The following is a 10,270-nucleotide window of genomic DNA, read 5'->3' as shown; positions in this document are numbered from 1 at the left end:
TGCTTGCCAGGCAGGAGCTTATGCCACTGATCTATATCCCCAACCCTGTTCCTTAAATATTAACACTGATAAAACAGGAAAATATATTCTATCAAGTAATATCAACTGGTATCAAAAACTGAGGAAAGCTTTTAGACTATAAACAAGAGTTTCAGAAATCCAAGCCAGGTTTTTACAGGATTTTTGTTTTTTACTGCCTCAGAATACACTTTGGACCTATTGTGTCAATTACACTTTAGGAGGATTTTTTTTTTTCTTTTTTGAGATAGCATCTCACTATGGAGTTCAGGCTAGACTTGAACTCACTACGTAGCTCGGATTGGCCTTGAATTCCCAGGAAGCTTTCTGTCTCAGCTTCCTGAGTGCTGAAATTACAAGCTAGAAAGATAATTTTGATGGGCTATTAGTAACAATAGCCAAATAATATATTGCAGAAGCTGGGCTTCTGCCTAGCTATTGTGGAGTCAAGGGCCATGAACACAAAGGTAGGTCCATATTCCAGATGTCTACCTACAAAAATTGTGAATCAAATTGTTAAATAAAACATGTTCTCTTCTCCTGTTCTGGTAATGGTCTTCCTACAAACCAGAGACCAGGTCGTGGGAGTGACGCTGAGCTTGGGGGAACCTTGATGGTGAGCCTTGGAAGCCTTGGTCTGGAGGAGCCCTGCTGCCTGGCCCATACCCCTACACTGCAGGCTGGGCAGCCAGTGTGAGAAGTACCCGGAACATGGCAACTGTCTTCTCCTGAGGAACTGAGGGTAAATCCACTCTTACAAAGGGAAACACTTTAGGTACAAATTCATAATTTATGATTGGTTCTGTTATCTAACTATAGACTTTGCTCCTATGGTCTAAAGTATAAAATCAGTAGTTTTCCCAGTTGGTCAGTTTCTACATTGTGCTTATTTCTAGTTGTACTACTGTAGCTAGGATGTCATATCTGCGGTAATCAGTAGTTCTCCCTTGTGTAACACTATGTGGAATCTCGGGGGGTAACATCCTCGCCACAGCCCTGCTGAGCCAAACACGACTGACTGGGGACTGAGCCAAACAAACAGAAACCAGCATCCCACTCTCAATTAACTGGGAAGGTAGGATCTTGGGACAGACACAAACCAAGACTCTCCTACACACAGAAGAGATCCCTGAAGTACAGACTATTCCTGGTGAGGCCTTGATATTAGTGATAGAGCTACCTCCTACCAAAACTCACAAGGATCACCACAGAAAACAAAATTAAAACACATTTTTTTTTGAAATAAAAAATGTCAAAATGAAGCAGCAAAACGCAATCTCAGACCTCGAGCCCACCCAGAAAAAGTCCAGGAGACATCAACATAGAAGAACTTGGAAGTCGCACATCTGAAATTTCTGAAATGTTAGCAACTGAAGTGAAGAAACAATTCCATCAGGCTATAGAAGAAATCAGATCAGAAATAATTTCTCGGGTAAAAAAAAGAAAAAAAACCCAGAAGGCCATGTTTCAATGAACAATTCTTGGGCTCCTTGGAGTTCTGTACCAGAACCTGGAAGTGTGGGGGGACTGGACCCCAACCTGAAGCTTCTCCTCTTCCCACCCTCCTTCTGATTGCACGGGGCATCTCCGTCTGTATGAGGGCGCCCTCATCCCCTTAGAAACTCGTGCCTCTGTGCACCTCAGCACACCGGCTCCTCCTGGTCACCCCGTGGGCCCAGGGCACATCCTGAGTCTGAGCAGGAAGCCTAGGCCGGCACTGGAAGTAGTCTTGGGGGATTTGAACAAGGAATTCCAGTGTGGTCTGAGATATCCTGGGTGTGGTCCAGAAGGAAGAAGCATTGTGAATTTCACCCATTGCAACCCCTGGGCCAATAAGGGGGCAGGCAGTTAGGGTCGGAGCAGGCCGCTGGGAGCCCAAGGCCAGCCACGTTCTGGAATGTGGTAATTAGTGAGCCTCACGCAATGCTGGCACAGCCCACGCGGGCCTGCCCTGGCAGCAGGAGGAGGCAGGGTCCAGCGTGTCCAGACAGGGAGGGTATTGCGGCCTCACTTGCCCTGGAGGGGTCACAGAAGCTTGTCCAACCTTGGCAAAGTGGATCAGTCCGGTCTGGGAGAGCCTGCCCAGGAATGAGAGCCAGTTTAGTTAATGATTTAAAGGGGCATTCACCTTTTCACTTGAGAGAGAAAGAGCCTGGAAGACTTCTTTTTTATTCCCACTACTAGGGGTTGAACTCAGGGGTTTGTGCCTGCTAGGCAAGCGATTGACCGTTGAGCTACACCTTTAGTTCTTGTTAAAAATTATTATTAATCATTATTATCATTATATTTTGAGACAGGCTCTCTCTAAATCGCTCAGGCTGGCCTTGAACTTGTGAGCTCCCTCCCTTAGCCTCCTGAGTAGTGGGGATTACAGGCATGTACCAACTTGTCCAAAGATTCTGGTGTATTTTTATCAGGGCTACTGAACTTTCTGTTTGTCCTGTTCATTGCGTCCCCCGTCCCTTCACCCTGCACCGTTATCACAGTACCAAGTACTTATCTGTCCTCGCTAACCTTCTTCTCACTCAGCCTGTTACCCATGTCGACAGTTGCTAATAATCCCGACAGGAGCTCTCCTTCCGCTGGCCCTTCACTTGTTCCCGTCTGCCATCACTGAGTGAAGTCCAGTACAGGTTATGTTTCTGATCCCAAGCAGAGGATAATACTGCAGAAGATGTAAGCATCAGATTCAAGTCAATGTCAGCTGGTTGGTGATATGGGTTAGCTGAGCCCTCGTTACTACCAGATAGTTCTCTTTTTCAAAATTGCCTTCCCACAACATTCCTCAGCTGCTGTTTTCGACATCTTTCTTATTTCCCTCAACTTCCAGTCCCACTTCTGCATGTAACTTTCCCCTCTTGCTTGTTGGAAGAAGCTTACTGAGAAATATTTAAAGATGATGCCTCCTCTTCTTCCACCTCACTTCAGAGCAAGAAGGAAGGAAGGAACCTACTCCTTCCCAGGAGTTGTTTTGCTCTTGGGTTCTGGATGCCCTGGACTCCTATTCCCAGTACACACCGAGTCAGGCGTGACCCTTGCTCGTCCTGCACTTCTGTTTCTTATTATGCTAGTTTCCTGCCTTGTTCTTTTTTTCCTCCCTTTGAGACAGGGTCTCACTGTGTAGCCTAGGTTGGCTTTGAACTCATGATCTTTTTCCCTCAGCCTCCCAAGTACTGGAATTATACTATCATGTCCCCCTTTTCCTTACTCTTTATTTCATCAAAACATATCCTCTCTCCTTTCCCTCTACCCTCCCTCTCTCCCTTCCTTCCTTCTTCCACTTCCCTTTCCCCTTCCCTTCCATTTCCTTGCTTTGCCTTTATTTTATGTGCTGGGTATTGATTGAACCCAGGGCCTCCCACATGCTAAGCAAGTGCTCTACCACTGAGCGAAATCCCCACCCCAACATCTAGTTCCTTGGTCCCTTTTCTACTCTCGCCACCAATCAGCAATACACTATTCTGGTTCACGTCTGTTTTTGTTGAACCTAGATGCCCCTGAGCATCACTTTGAACATGCTTTTCACAGCCTTGGCAGTCTGCTTGCTCTTCGGCAGTGCTCTCCCCTCTTCTCAGCAAATTCAAGTCTTAGATTAACCCCACCAACACTTTCTCAGCTCTTACTGTCAGCAGTGCAGGTTATTAAAGAAAAACCCCACAGCTGTGTGGAGTAGTGCGCATGGCAATTTGGGTCTCTAACTCTGATGCTTATAATCCTCATACTTGTCCTTTTTCCTCTCTCTTCTCTTGGTCACAGTTCTAATCCTATGGCGCTCTCAGTCTCTACCCTCTCACCGTCTTACAGCCGCCACCCCTTTTGCACCTCTAAAACTTGGAGCAAATCCTGTATTTCTCTTCTACCCCAATCCACTCAGTAATCACATCCTTCCGATCTTCTTTCCCGAACATTCTCCTAACCTACTCTCTTCCCTTCATTTTGTCATTTTCTCAATTCAGGCCACTGTTTCTGTCTGATACCAGTCTCACCTCTCTCCAGTACATTCTCCATCGTCTTCCCAGAGACATATTTGCTTAGACAAGGGAAGCAGAGGCTGAGTTGGAGCTGGGGCAGTAGGACAGAGAGTCAAAAGAGAAGACCCGATGTCTGAAAGCCAAAGGGATTCATTGACAGGAAAATGAAAACATGCACTGAAACCCTCTTGTCCGTCTCTTTGTGAAATCTTCAGTCAAACCTCCATTGCCTGTCTCTGCTTTGTAGAACTGATTCACTTTTGGGGAAACGATAAAGTACCGAGTCTTTCTATAAGACAATAAAAGTGACCATGAAGATGACTAATATCTGGCTTGTACATTCAATTTATTTACTTTCATTTTTTTTGTCTCTATGAGACAGGGTCTGGCTATGCAGTTCAGGCTAGTCTTGAACTCTCTTTGTAGCCCAGGTTGGCCTTGAACTCGCAATGATCCTCCTGCCTCAGCCTACTGAGTGCTGGGATTACAGGTGTGCGCCACCACGCCTGGCTGTATTTACTTATTTTTATTTAACAAATATTTATTGAGCGCCTATCAGGGACCAGGCACATGCTAGTTGCTAGAGAGTGAACATAGGCCCAGACAGACTTGGTCCTGCCATCAAAAGCATTCATAGTTACTGAGAGAGAAAACAAATAAAAGATTTACACTAAGACAAGTGCTCTGATACAGAAAGGTTATGGATATACATATACCCATGGCACATTTAGTTGAGGGGGGAGAGGAGGCCGAGGGGAAGTGACATTTAATCAGAGATTAGGGCCTGGGGATTTAGCTCAGCGGCACAGCGCCTGCCTGGCAAGCTCAAGGTCATGAGTTTGATTCCTGGTACTGGAAGAAAAATAAACAAACAAACAAAAAACAAAACCTGAGATCAGAGGAATGTGCAAAACTAGCTGGATGTAAAGAAAGTTGGAGAGAATCTTCTAGGTGTGTGGAAAAGTCCAGAGGGAAGAGCAAGCGTAGAAGTGAGAGAGGAAATTGTGGGGATTGAGGTGGATGAAGTAATCTATGGGCAGGTCTGAATTTTTATGTGAAGTTTAAAAGTTTAGACTTTGTCTTCCAGGCACTAGGTCTCTAGTGAACGCTTTTGATGGCTCTAGGAAGCTACAGATGGTTTTAAGCAAGTGAATGACCTATTTAGACTTGTGATTTGGAAAGGGCATGTGACAGGATGATTTGTGAAACATTAAGGGAATACTCGCTTCTCACTCATCTTTCTCCTCAGTTGAGGACACTCACCTGCACCCTGCTTCCTGCCCCCCCACAGGTGCATGTGCATGTGTGTGCGGTGTGTAGAATGGAAAGCTTACTGTGGACTTAGCTGGCTTTTCAGGAAGACCCAGACTCTGTTACAAAGTTTAAGTACAAAAGGCTTTGCACTCAGAGATGAAACCAAGGAGATTACACCAATGTGTAAAAGTGAAGGAACAGCCTGTTACAGAAGGGAACAAGTGAGACGAGAGGAAGGGACACTGCTGGCTTGCTTGCTCAGGTTGTGGGGATGTGGCTGCTCTTTTGAGAGGTGAAGGCAACAGCACCTGTAATCAGTATGGGAGCACAACCCGGGAACCCAACCCCCACCCCGCTCACCAAAGCCAGCAGGCTCTAATATCTGATGTCCTAGAGGCCACACTGGGCCCTGATTGTGACAGAATAAAAAGCCATGGCATTAGGACCACTCCGGGTGAGACTAGATGGAACCCCCTCACTTCCTCACTTCTTTGGGCAGCCAGCTCTAAGAGCCCCAAAAATGAGAAGCAAGAGTAGGAGAAGAAATTGATAGAAAACTATAGTGAATGCTTAAATTAGAAAAAAATTATAGCAAAAGACACATTGACATTAACCCTTTCAAAATACCCCGCCCCCTTCGACACACTTATCCCATCCTTCTTTTCACTTTCTGAAGCAGTTCTGGAAGTCTTCTTTCATGAACATCTTTAGTTGTGCTGTTGTGGCTGCCTCAGAGTCTTGAATTGTTTCAGATGGTCACCTTTCACGGTCATTTTGACTTTGAGGAAGAGCCGGAAGTTGCATGGTGCCAGATCCAGTGAAAAGGTGAATGAGGACACACCTCAATGCTTTTATGAGCGTGCCTTCCTGTTGGATGACCCTCAGCAGCAATCTCTATATTTTTGACCACACCTTGTAAAGACACTCATGAAAGAGATTTGCAGAACTGCTTCAGAAAGCAGCATACTATGGGATAAGTAGGTGTGAAGTGAGGGCGAATATTTTGAGGGGCATTAGTAACAATGCATCTTTTACTGTGATAATTTTTTAAAAATATAAACATTCAGTGTTTATGCTGATCACCCATTGTATAAACTTTCAGTTGGCAGAAAAATCACTGGATTCTCTTAAGATGATCTAGAGTAAGTTGTCTGCTAGGAAGAAAGCTGCAAGTTCAGATCCAGAAGTCAAATTAACTCCAGGGAAAAAAAAAGCCTCCATTATTGCATAACTGAGTGTTGTGGACTCCGATATCCGTGAGATTCCTTGTGCATTACAGTCACATAGTTACTGTGTGGAAGAATGGTTTGAAAGGTAAAACTGAAAACAGGGTTATAGGTTATAGGTGAGATATGGTGGTGGCAGAGGAAAGGCACTAAGTAGGAGATATATTAGGTAACAGGAGCAAGAGTCTTGGGTGAAAAAAAAAGAGTCTTGGGTGATGCAACTCAACATATGAGATGATGAAGAGACAGAGGTCAGGGGTGGTACTCACGATTCTGGCTGCAGCAATGAGGCCATAGAAGTGCTCATCTGTTTTGGTAAATTCAGGAAGATGAGTGGATTGAAGAGAAAATGAGTTTAGTTTAAGATGCGTGTGGAAGCCACGGATACAGTCTTATGCTCAAGATAAGGGCTGGGGCTAGAAGGAGAGATATGTGAAAGCACACAGTTGGTGTCACAGTTGTTCAGGCACAGGCAAGTATCAAGAAAGGATATGTCAAATGCTGCCCTAAGGTCACATAAGGAGAGAACTAAAAAGAGCCCCTTGAGTTCAGCTACAGAAAGACCATGGATTATCCTGGAGACTGCAATTTTGGGGAGTGAGTAGGAGGTGAGGAAGTTGAAACAGCAAGTGGAGACAACTTTTGCAAGAAGTTTAGCTAGCAAGGGGTGAGAGGACTGTGGGTAGAGAAGGACGTGGCTGTATTTATTCATCTCAGAAGGAAGGAACCAGTAGAGGGGAAGAGGTGGAAGATGTAGATAGGAGGAAGAAAGAATAACTGAGAGAGAATGGATCCAAAAGCTAGGGGGCGTGAGCAAGGACCCACAGATGACACCCGGAGCGGAGTGTGGTGGAATGACTCCGGCCCGGGGCTCAGTGGGCAGAGAACCGAAACCCATGGAAGTGCCAGTGTGTGGCCTGAGCCAGCAGCCTGCGCTTGTGAGGGCTGTAGGGAAAGCAGTGTGCTTGGGCTGCGGGTGGCTAGGTTTCCTAGGGCCAGAAGCTTAAAAATATCCAGTGAAGAGGTCAGAGGTCTCAGAGACTTTGCTCATGGGATGTGATTCCTGGGGCCACAGAAGAAAGGTTTGTGAGGAAAGACATTGTAAGATTTAGGGAAAAATGTTTTTCCCTTTTTCATAATATAACATGGCCAGTCCCTAAAATGTCTGGAGTTTTCCCTCACTGACAACCAATTTTCCAGCGGACACCAGTCGGATGTCCTTTAATTTAACTCAGTTCTGACAGTATTTCCCTGGAGAGAACATCAGACTTCACGGGTTGAAGGCTTGGTCCCCCAAGAATGCCCCCACTTCAGATGATGATTGCAAGTAGTAAGTTGTCACCCATACTTCTGCCTGCCCAGCTATAAATGAGGGTTCCCAGGACCCCTTACACAAGATCAGTTAATTTGCTAAAGTGACTCACAGAACTCAGGGAATCACTACACTTATGTTTATCTATTTATTACAAAGGACACAGATGATCAGCCAGATGGATGCACAGGAAAAGGTATGGATGAAGGGCCCTGGTGGAGGGAAGGCCACATGTTCAGTGCCCTGGGACCTCTAAACTCTGTCCTTTGGATTTTTATGGAAGCTTCACCAAGTAAGTACGTCTGGTTATGTCACTAGCCATACATTAGTGGCCTTTGATGACCTACTCAACCCTCAGCCTCTGCCCCTTCCCAACCAGTTGGAGAGGGTGAGCCTGAAACTCTGAACCTCTAATTAGGCTTGGACTTCCTGGTGACCATGTCCCCTCCTGAGGCTACTTAAGGCTCCCCAGCCATCAATCATTTCTTCAGCACAGAAAAGAAATTCATCAGCTTGGAGACTCCAAAGGTCTTAGGAGCTAGCTGTGTGCAAGGAATGAGGGGTAAAACCAATATCTATTTCTTACAACATCACAACATCACAGGGAGGAGCGGAAACTTAGTTAAATATGAGGATCTCCATTCATAAGATAACGCATTGGAAGGTCCTCTCTCCTGACAAGATCTGAGGGATGGTGGTTTGGGCAGGCTGCATGGATCCTGGAAAATATACGGGAGTGGGAGAAGAGTCAAGTTTGTCAGGGTTCACATTTTCCCAGAGTGGACCATCCCTCCAAGACCCCAGGGCCTCTGAACCAGTGAGATGAACCATGACTCTGGGGATAGGCTGAGAGCAGGGCTGGCCTGGTAGTGTGGCCCTTGACGTGGGTGCAGGCTGGTGGCTGTGTGATACTCAACACCCCAGCTTCCTTCCCTCTGCATGTACTGTACTACCTCAATGTCTTTCTGCTTGTTCATTTTAGGCTTGATTCTCTCTCTAAACTTAGAGTTCAGGAAAAAAGTATCCAGTTGCTTTAGGGTACCAGAAGTTGACAGATAGGCTGACCTATCACAGCATTAACAAATTTCAACTCACATAGTTATTAAAGTTCTCATTCAGGGAAAGATGTGATATTTAAGTTCATTTCCTGGGATGATCACTATCACTAAAAAAGGGAGAGAAACAGAGAATTTAAAAATTCTTTAGTATATTGTAACTTGATTTTTTTTTCTTAAACATGAACCAAGATCTACTTAGTTTTTTATTTTTGGCCTCAGGTTGGTTTATTTATGGACATATTTATTTTTACTTCCCATGGTGATTTTTTGTTTTACTGCTTAAAAGGCACAGGTCACCTTTTAGCTTCTGCCCAGTTCATTACTCATGAAGAATTTAGTGTTCTTTGGAGCACTCTTGAGGCGTTGGATGGCATACGCTGTAGGGGCCAGCTTCCTTACGTTTTCCCCTGTCAGCAGATTTTGTTGAGGACATCTTGCTGGTAGAGCCCATTTTATTGTTTAATGAAGAGATTCAATGAACCACTGAAAGGTAAGGTTTAAAAAAATCCCTAGTGGGGCTTTGATGTAAAGTATAAAGGTCTCCTCTCCAAGTCTGTTCCACTCCTTTTCTCTTGCATTATTAATTCAGCTGTAAATTGCACACTTTTAAGGAAGTATTAGCTTCATGTTAACTTCCTAAGCCTCAGTGCAGCATCTGGGGACACAGGGATCACTTTACAGCCGGTTCAAAGCACCGGCTGACAAGGGGTCAGGAAATAGCATTGTTAAACATATATCACAAATGAAACCAGTATTTATAGCAAACCAGGTGGCCTGGATTTTGGCTGGATCCCCATGTAATGGTGCAAATGATCACGCTTATATGGCACTCTGTGTGACATAGGGCTGTTGCTGATATTATTTTTAAGATACAGAAAATACAAGTAGGATGTGAGAGATGCCTATTAAGGGGTAACTCCCTCGTTCACTAGTACCAGTTCATCATTAATTCTCTACTACCCTAGATATTGATTAAATCTATTTGGGTGAAAATTAGTGTCTGCTACCATGCCTTACATTCTGCTTCCTAAAAAAATAAAAATAAAAAAGGAGGAAGTATGAATTGATGGTAGTTGGCTACGGCTGGGACCTGCCTGCTCTTTGGGCATTTTTTCATCTGTGCTGCCATCTAGAGAGCAGAATTAGAAACACCCAAATAAATGAGAAGTTCCAGCTGGAATGAAGGGAAAACGGATTATTTAGATTTATTTGTAGAAAGCTTTAAGAAAAATCAGTGGCTATGGTGTTATGTTTCTCTCCTCTCCATCTTGCCCAATTATGATACATGATTTGGATATAAGTTTATTGGTTTTTATGACAACATTACAAGCATTGCTGGAAAGCTATTTCCTGGCTTCAAACTGTCCTCTTTTTCTGTATAAAATTCTTATTATATTCTTATATTATAGTCTTATATATAAAATTTAGTTA

This window comes from Chinchilla lanigera, unplaced genomic scaffold (genome assembly GCF_000276665.1).
Source record: "Chinchilla lanigera isolate Chin_1 unplaced genomic scaffold, ChiLan1.0 scaffold00002, whole genome shotgun sequence".
Lineage (NCBI taxonomy): Eukaryota > Metazoa > Chordata > Mammalia > Rodentia > Chinchillidae > Chinchilla > Chinchilla lanigera.
The sequence above is the reverse complement of the archived record's forward strand: the minus strand, read 5'-3'. Positions refer to the sequence as shown.